At 45.6% G+C, this 10,049-nt stretch overlaps 1 pseudogene; it reads right to left on the bottom strand.

Moving 5' to 3' along the window:
• Positions 1-10,049, bottom strand: part of LOC107293482 — a 40,559-nt pseudogene that overhangs the window by 27,031 nt on the left and 3,479 nt on the right.

Below are 10,049 nucleotides of genomic sequence, written 5' to 3'. Positions count from 1 at the left end.
ATTGTTTGCTCCATTCTACGAACAACCAGAGCAGAGGCACGCAGGCCTCTATTTATACCCTCTGATCCCCGGGCAAGTTCAACCAATCATGAGGCGGGCTTTTCCCGCCTTGCGCATGCGCACAAGGCTGGCGCCGCTCAGTCTGGTCCCGGGCAGCTTCTGCAAATGCCCGGGACTCTTGCAACGTCCCGAGCCTGCAAGATGCAGGCTCAGGACACAACAGCAACCATCATTGGATTGTTGCTAAGCAAAGAGCAAATGCACTCAGCAGAGCTGAATTTCACTCTACAGCAATGTTTCCCAACCTTCGCAATTTTAAGATGTGTGGACTTCAACTCCCAGAATTCTGGTAATTGAAATCCACAGATCTTATAATTGTCAAGTTTGAGCAACACTGTTCCAGAGTGTCTTCGCTTTATTGGATGTTCACATATCACATTAGGTTCTAGCAGCCATTCCTCTGGGCTAAATCAAACCTGGCAAATCACATCAAGGCTTAGTGACTTATACAAACCTTATTGTGCTAAACCACAGTTATTACATTCACAGTACGCTACAATTGGCTGGATTTGCACAAATCAATAAATGATAAGCCATAGTTGATAAATCAGGCGGCACAGTGTGATTTGTTTGGTTTTAACTTAAGGCAATGTGTGAAGCTAAACATTAGGATACTTTGACAAAAAAGCAACTCCTCCCTTATCTAAAATACCAGGAATGTGTCTTGCTGGATTTCATATATACAAAGCACAGAACTCCATTTTCTCGAAACACTTCAGAATTTTGGCAGTGGCGGTAAAAGGAAAAACTGCCCAAGAAATGTTTTCAGAAATGTGTGTCCGTTTTGAAATTTGCTCTCTCCTGAATCAAGCCATGCAGAGCTACTCACCAGTAATATGGTAGACAGAATTGAAGCCTAAGCCGAATCTACCAACAGTAGATGGATCATCTTCCTTATGACTGATGCTGGGACTTTTGATCCCCTCCCAGTCATTCTCAGAGAAAATGCCATTATTGTAAGCCAGAAGTGCAGGTCCTAAGAGAGAAAAACATGGACTAACATATATTCCTTTTTTAACATGAGGGACTACAGGGTCGTAAAAGAGAGTTTATTCCTTGTAATATTCCACCTGCAAAGGACATCTTTTTTTTCTTGCCAGGTATATATATACATCTGAACTAGACTGTTGTTTCTCTGTATCATATATGTGTGTGTATGTAGGTATAAGCATAATTTTTGTCATGTTTATGTAGTGTATATTGGAAGTGGTTATCCTTTGAGAGCCGAATGCAACAAAATTTTATTTTAATGTTTACTGATAAGTCTATTCTGTTCTGTTCTGTTCTGTTCTGTTCTATCCAGCCCACTTTTGCCACTTTCCAGTCTCTTTACCCCATGCACCCCTCTTCTTTGTTTCCATCAACCTCTAAATACTGGGAGTCTGCAGGGAATTCCAATAGGCCAGTCCGTGTTCCCTCCAACCAATCACAGGAAAACACAAACTGTCATTCAATTAAGGCTCCACCCCCTGAACTATAGCAGCTCTTGGAGTAAGAAATCTCCCTCTAATTACTGCTGCACGCACCCATGCTTCCCGGCTATGCTATGTTTGACCATTTTGCAAAAGTTGTGATTGATCTCTGAAGAGAATGCTTCCTAGCTGGCAACAAAACATTGACTATTGCAATGTGCTTTACATGGGGCTACCCTTGAAGAGTATTTGGAAGCTACAGCTGGCATAGAATGCAGTCCCAAAAGTGGCCCATGTTGTACCACTGTTCCTTGAGCTGCACTAGTTGCCAGTTTAATTCCGGGTCCAATTCAAGGTGCTGATTCTTACCTTTAAAGCCCTGCATGGAATGGTGCAGACTATCTGTGGAACTGTCTCACCCCAATGGGGTTGACCCAACCACCCACCCCAACAGAAGCAGCATGCTACAGACCCTGTTGGTCAAGGAATTCTGGCTGGTGGGGTCCAGAGGAAGACACTTTTCTGCCATTTCTTCTGTCCCATGGAACACTCTGCCCTCCCCCCTCCCCAAGGTGAGATCTACTCCAGCCTTTTGGCTTTCTGAAGGGCCTGAAGTCCTGGCTCTGCTAACTGGCTTGGGGCCCTGATGGGGACTGATTCTGGAGATGTTTAATGGACAAAGATAACTCCACCTCCTCCCCATACACATCTTGCTCCCTTCCTTCCCATCTTGTCAATTTTAAATTAATTTAAATTAATTTGAGTGTTAATATTTATTGTTTCCATGTTTTATCATTTTTATGATTGTAAGCCACCTAGAGTTGCTTCTAGGAATGATGGACAGCATAGAAGTTTACATATATACATACATAATTCTTCCTGTCTATAAATTCCCACTCATAGCTGAGATAACGAAATAACACAATTTTGTAGCCTGGTTGTATCTTGTCAGCCCGTCAAGGAGGACAAATAAAAAACCGACAAGGTTGGGATTTTAGGAATAAATAATTATAGTAAGGTAGACTAGAGTCAGACTCTTGAAAGTTTATCCAAGTTTCTCTCTGTCCCACCTTATAATAAACAACATCAAGGCATGGTTATTTTGACTTTCTTTCTCACATCCCCCCTTTTCTCAAGGCTTGCAATCTTTTCTGGTCATTCAATACCACTCATTCAGCATCATTGTAAATTTGAACAGTTGCTGAAAGAATGGATGTTAAATGAAGACTACTTGCATCAAAACTGGAATTGTGGACCCAACTACTGTAGTTCACTCAGAGATACAATTAGCCTCCAAAAACCCCTTTCTTGTCAACGTTCTCAAGTGGGCCACACAGGAAACATGACCAGATGAGCTAAGCCTACTTTATTGTAAAGGTACATTAACAGAATCTTGCTACTTTGAAAGTACAAGTCTCCTGCTGTCTCTTTTGCAGCCTTAGGGGAGAGGCTCTTCTGAGTCTCTTTCTCCGCCCATTATGCAGCTCTGGACTATACCCTCTCTTATCAGATCATTTCCTAGGCAACATCTCTTCTTTCCATCTCCCAAGGTCATTCTCATATACCAATCGTTCTGCAGTCCTGCTGCTGAAGCTGTGGGCAGCTATTTTGTGGGGCTACCTACTGCAGACCTGCAATCTGCCTGGGAAAGGAAACAGCAGCTCTTCAACTACTGCCAACGCTCCCAGGTAAAACCAGGCAGGAAACAGGACTAGATGAACTAAGTCTATTTCACTGTAAGGCTACACTAACAGAAGTCCGAAAGTACAATCTTCCCACCCGCCACTTTTAACTGCTTGATCCATTAAGTCAGGTCCTTCCTCAGTTTCTTCCTGCAACTCTTAAAGCGACTGAAGGCTCCTGCCCCTCTTGTCCGATTGTTTCCTAGGCAGGCTCTCTCCTCTTTTCCCAAGGTCACCCATGCATTCCATTACAGCAGAGGTGGGGAACGATGGCCCCTTTATGACTTTTGGACTTCGACTTCCAGAATTCCTGAGCCAGCATAGCATAGCTATGGAATTCTGGGAATTGAAGTCCACAAGTAAAAATGGCCATCGTTCCTCACCCCTGCATTACAGCAACCTCTATACTGGGTGTGGGGAGGTGATCTTTTTGGTGCTGGAAGAACTGGCACCAGGACCCCCTGCTTCCCCCCTTTTTTTCCTCCCCAGAAGGGAGAATGGTTTTTTTGTGGCCATTTCTCTGATCCCAGGAAGCGATGATACCGTGGGAATGGGAAACTGACCAAAAGCAGCAGCAGAAGTAAGCCAAGAAAGATTTCTTGCTGGCAGACCTCTAATCTCACCAGCTTCCTGGAATCTGAAAACTAACGGAAGATCCACAGTCTTCTGTGGCCAGGAACTGATACCAAATGAGGTATTCCCCCCACCCTTCCTCCCTTCCCTTTCTGCATTTGAGGACAGAGCCCCCTATTTGGACTCACTGCGTAGGCAGAATATGGGTTGCAAATATCATCATCCCTTTACATCATCATTCTTTTCTGCCAGCTCCTGCACTGGGGAAACGCTCTTTCCTTGCTGCCACGTGGCTGTGTTCTAAAAAGATTTACTGGCAAGGCCACTTAGGAAGCCAGCTGTGAGAGGACAGAGTGGAGAAAGAGTTCTTGCTAATGGGAAAACAACCTATGCCCCAAACTCCCTTGGGCTGCTGTGATGCAAATCGCAGAACTAATGTTTCAGCATTTGGGAAATAAAAACATGCTTGTCTGCCAAAAGCAACATGGAAACATCTTGATTAGCCCCAAGGCCGCAGGTGGAGGGGCCCAAAGCAAAAAACTGCCTTTCAGCCAACTGAAGAACAGCCATTGGTAAACGAAGATTGATAAAATGAAATTGATTTTACAAGCTGAACATGTGTTTGATCTAAGCATCACCCAAGTTATTTGGATGTAGGCTATACATAACATTGGTACAGCCAGGTAGTTAAGGAATCAATGGCAAATGACTTCTGAAAAAAAAAGAGAGACTTTGTTAAGTCCGGAGAATAATGGCGCTTGAGACGAAGCATTTCTAATAAGTCTTTATTCTCTGCTTCCAATCTACGAACAAGGACAAGCCCAGAGGCGCGCAAGCCTCTATATATACCCTCCGATCCCCGGGCAATTCCAACCAATAACAAGGCAGTCTTTTCCCGCCTTGCGCATGTGCGCAAGGGCGGCGCCGCTCAGTCTGGTCCCGAGCAGCTTTTGCAAATGCCCGGGACTCTTGCAACTTCCCGCGCCTGCTTCTACAGGCACGGGACACAACACCCCTCCCCCCTAGATAAAATAATGCTGCGCCCAACATGGACGCCACCTTTGGTAGAAGGGTGTGAAGGAGCCGCAGTAGCATGGCGAATCATGTTGTTTTGAAGAAACTCCTTCTGTCGACCCAGGCAGACCGAAGCGATGTGGCCTTTCTTCCCGCACGCCCGGCAAATGGCGGAACGGAACCGACATTCCGCTCGCTTGTGGCGATCCCCACATCTGAAGCAACGAAGCTCAGCTGGGCCCTTGTCCTGACGATCTTTGGACCTCCTCCCAGCTGCTTGGTAAAGCTTGTCCACCTCTTCTTCAGGATCTTCTTCCGAATCCTCTCGCACGTCTTCCTTGTGGATGGTAGCGGTCTCTGGAGCGCTTCGATTAGGCCGCATGTTCTTGACCGCCCCACCTGCAGCTTCTTCTGCTGAAACCTCTCGCAGAGCATCTTGGAAAGAGACATCTTCCTTAGCGAACAGCTTCTGCTGTAAGTCTCTGTTCCTCAGTCCGCACACAAAACGATCACGCAGTCTTTCCTCTAAGTCCTTGAAATCACACGGTTTAGCTGCTCTTCTCAAAGCTGCAATGTATTCTTTTGCTGATTCCCCAGCTCGCTGATCCCTCTGTTCGAATGTGTGNAACATTGTGGCAGCCTTTAAGCCTTCCTCCCTTATCTGGTTTACGCGGAAGTAAGTCTCGACTCTTGCAACGTAAGATTCCCACTTCTCGGGGTGAGAGACGTCGAATTCCGCTAAACGCCCAACTTTCGCCATGATCGAGGATCAGGGTCTTCTTCAGCCGCACGCACCCTCCAGCGATTTCGTACTGGCAGGATAAACGCTGACTTCAACGCCGTTGTTCCTCTTCCGGACTTCTTTGGGTGAGTCTTCAAGCTTTCCTAGCTGTATAGACTAAATCCCATCTTCGTCGCCAGTGTTAAGTCCGGAGAATAATGGCGCTTGAGACGAAGCATTTCTAACAAGTCTTTATTCTCTGCTTCTAATCTACGAACGACGACAAGCCCAGAGGCGCGCAAGCCTCTATATATACCCTCCGATCCCCGGGCAATTCCAACCAATAACAAGGCAGTCTTTTCCCGCCTTGCGCATGCGCGCAAGGCTGGCGCCGCTCAGTCTGGTCCCGGGCAGCTTTTGCAAATGCCCGGGACTCTTGCAACTTCCCGCGCCTGCTTCTGCAGGCACGGGACACAACAGACTTGTCCAATAAAGACAAACTCAAAGGGTGATGTGGGGATGGAGGGATGATTTCTGTACACATAGACATCTTAAATTAGGATGTTCATGAGGAACCTGATAGAAATAACCCAAAAACTCCAGTTTCATTTTCCACATTCTCTTGTGAGAATTCATACAGGTAGTCCTCGGCTTACAACCTTTTGTTTCAAAGTTACAACAGCACTGAAAGAAGTGACCTATGACCGCTTTTCACACTTATAATCATTGCAGCATCCCCATGGTCACGTGATCAAAATTCAGGTGCTTGGCAACTGTTTCATATTTATCATGGTTGCAGTGTCATGTGATGTGATGTGCAGGTCATGTGATCACCTTTTGCAACCTTCTGACAAGCAAAGTCAATGGGGAAACCAGATTCACTTCACAACCATGTTACTAACTTAACAACTGCAGTGATTCAGTTGTGGCAAGAAAAGTCGTAAACTGGGGCAAAACTCATTTGACAACTCTCTTGCTTAGCAATAGAAATTTTGGGCTCAAATTAGTCGAGGACTGTCTCTAAAATATGAGGCTTTTAAAAATGTAATTTCTTTATTTCTAAGAAGGGAGGATAGCATCAAATTAAATGGGGTAACAGGCCCGGCTGCCTGCAAAGTGCAGGGGCCCCTGTTGTCCAATGTATACGTAACAGAAATGGAAAAACGTTCCTTAAATCCCATAATAATACAATCTCCTTGTGCTATTAATATATCCAGTTTTCCTTCTATCAGTTCAGTATGGATCATAGGCCTGTGTGTCAGGATTTTGCATCCCAAGTCACACAACACAGATCTCCACCATCAGGATACCCCCCCCCCCTCAATTGACAGCTGGAATTATTTCTGGGTGAAGGTGAACAGCTTTTAGTCCTCCACATGTTCTGCTCAATACCTTGGGTGCTTGCCAGTCCATCGGAGAAAGGACTTTGTGTTCCAAAACTCCGTTCACCGTAGAGTAAAATCACCTCTTTAGCAAGCGCATCATCTGCATTCTGGATCAGCTCCTTTGAAAAGAAACAGAAAATCAGAGGGCAGATTCAGGTAGACACCGAAGCCAGTAAACATTAAGCTGTGCCTTTACAAATACACCATCCTTTAAAACTCATCTGAGAGGAAGTGCTAGATATCCCTCCCTTACTCTCTGCCAAAGGACTTGGGATTTCCTGGGACTTCCTTTCCAAGGTTTTAGTCCTCATCTCTCCATCTCCTTCAGTTTCAATCTGCAAGAGTTCCTCACCAGTGATAAACACAAGAGACTAAATGTGCAGTTGACATGTAAGTGTATTTATTCGTGTACAGACAGCCCTTCTTTAGCAAACATAACTGGGACCGGAAGCTTTGCTGCTAAGTGAAGCAATCACGTGACCGTACTGTGCTTTCCCTTTTCTCACTTCCCTATTCTTTGGAATGCTCATCTAGTGCTGGGATGAGTAGCAACAAGAGAATTAATGTTTGTATTTACATTCATTGGATAGGAAGGGATTACAATAGTGAATATACACTAAAAGCAATATGATGGTGCTCAGCGCTACACAAGCAGCCCAATGTATTCTTTGTGTGTCTGCTCCTTTGATATTGCTGATAAAATGTGGAATATTCTAAAATTAGGAACCATGTTCCTTGCAACAAAATGTAATATGATAAGCAGCTATATAAATGTGAAGATGAATCAATGAATGAAGAAACAAACAAAGCAGCTAGAGTCTACTCCTATGTCAATATTTCCAAAGACAAAAAATCCAGTGTTTAACTCTTAGAAACCCACCTTTAATATCTGCCCTCCATCTGGGTATTTGCGAAGGATACCCTGCAAATACTTGAGGATGGGAGGCGGTTTCTGCCGAAAGCCCTTCCTGAAAGACAGACAAACTTCAATACAGTGCATAAGGACCTTCTAATAGCCACCTTCCAGCAATGCCTATTCAGATACATTGTGTAGCTACTCCATCTATCTAACACCAGAATAGGAGTTTGTGACCTTGCAGAAGTTACAAGGAACAATAATTCTAAACTTCTTTTACTGCTGTCAATTGTAGAGATAGGGGCCAGGTAGAGGTCGTGAGCAGCAAACTGCCCTTCCAAAGCCTACGTGCCTCTTCTCTCTACATGATCTCATCCATTCACATGATCTCATATCTAAACTGTCTTTCAAGCTTTTAAGTTTTAAGGCCATTAACCCGCTGACATTTATTCATCAAAAACAAAACTTAAGACACACCATCGGGAATCAATTCATTCGCGATTAGGCACGTGATTCAGCCGGCCAAAGTCTGCTCCGTCGCAGGAGATCCCGCCCGTTACAATCCCCTCCCTCCTCTCTCAATCTGGATTTTTCAGATCCAGCAAACAATGAGATCTCTACGCTGCCGAAACATCGAACGGAGGCACAGATATTACTTATATACGAATCCTCTTCGCTTCGCTGTAGGCTATTTATTGTTGGGTTTTTTTCTAATTTGCTTTTTTTAAAGTAATTACCTTCTAGAAATTAAAAGAACCCATAAAGACCTGTGCCCAGTTTCTGCCCGAAGCGATGCTCCAAACTATTCCGATCGCGCGATCCAGAGCTGGGATCGTATTCTCGGATTGAACTAATGGGCATCCTGCCCTGCTTTCTTGAACCGTTCTAGCCCCCTTTTCTCTTTACCTCCCCCCCTCAAACCAGGCACGCTGGTCCCCATCAATACCTACACGCCACTCCCGGTCTTCAGGCTGTCAATTCAGCGATGCTCCGTAGCTTCTCCAGACCAAAAGATCCAAGCGGCTGCTCGACGCCGCCTCCGCCCAATCAGCAGAGTGCCGGCAGCGCAGACGTCTACACGCAGTTTAATAACTTGCTGCGTTCCTGTCAGGGAAATGGAAACCGAAAGTAATTCTGGCGATGGAAGAGAATGGAAACAGAAACAAGAGCGAGGCGCCCACAGATGCCAAGAGCTGTAAAATCTGGGGCGAAGTCTTGTTTTATTCAGGGGAAAGTGCGGAGGACTGGACTTCTGCTTGAGCGGAATGCCCACGGCTTCTTTACTCAAGGTGTAAGCTTCAGGGACTTAAGTGGGAGTTACTCCTAAGTAAGTATATGTAAAGCATTGCAAGCCCCAAAGTGCGGTTCTATTCAGGAGCAGACTTTCTGCTGGGAAAACCTTACCCATACAGAAGCGACCTAAAACATGAGTGTTCAGTTTTATCTTGACCAGACCCAAAAGCCAGATCTGTCTATCGCTGAAACATCTTGATTGGCGGGCATGAGGTTGAGAATGGCCCTGGGAGATACTACATGCTGCATTCACACAGCAACATGCTAAAGTAAAACTTTTAGAAAAGATGGAAAGAGTCACACTGCAACGAGGTGGGCGGCAAACAAATTTAATAAATAAAAATAAAATAATTTATTCTGAAAGGCAGTTCATTCCTTACTGGCTCAAGGTTGACTCAGTCTTCCATCCTTCAGAGGTCGGTAAAGGGAGGACCCAGCTTGATGGGGGCAATATGCCGATTCTGTAAACTCCTTAGAGAGGGCTGTAAAACATTGTGAAGTGGTATATAAGTCTCACGGGTGTCAAATTCGCAACGTCACGTGACGTGTCGCGACATATGACTTTTTTTCCATTGCCGGCAATGGGGTGGAAGTGGTTTCGGCATGACGCATCCAGCCCGCCGGCTGGCAGTTTAACACCCCTGGTCTAAGTGCTGTTGCTAGGATTCGGTAAGGCTGATTAGATTGCAGGAATGAAAAGTTGAAGGGTTCCAGAGCTACGGATCCTAGCAGCTCCAGCAGCAGGGCCAATGGAGGGGGATTCTGGGAATTGTATCTGGGGGGCCACAACTTCCTCACTTCTAGAAGGGAGCCAGGGTAGGGTTAGTCAGAGCTCTTCATGTCTATCCTAAGTTAAAGTACCGTATATACTCGAGTATAAGTCGACCCGAGTATAAGCCGAGGGACCGATTTTCCCACAGAGAACTGGGAAAAATTGGTGACCCGCGCATAAGCCGAGGGGGCATTTTGGCTGTTCCTCCCTGGCCGCCTCGGCCCCCCCGGCCCTGTCAGTGAGCGCCCGGCAGGGCGCAGCGTCGCCAGGCCTCCCCCCTT

This window comes from Protobothrops mucrosquamatus, unplaced genomic scaffold (assembly GCF_001527695.2).
Source record: "Protobothrops mucrosquamatus isolate PMUCROS unplaced genomic scaffold, P.Mucros_1.0 scaffold1632, whole genome shotgun sequence".
Classification (NCBI taxonomy): Eukaryota; Metazoa; Chordata; class Lepidosauria; order Squamata; family Viperidae; genus Protobothrops; species Protobothrops mucrosquamatus.
The sequence above is the reverse complement of the archived record's forward strand: the minus strand, read 5'-3'. Positions and strand labels throughout refer to the sequence as shown.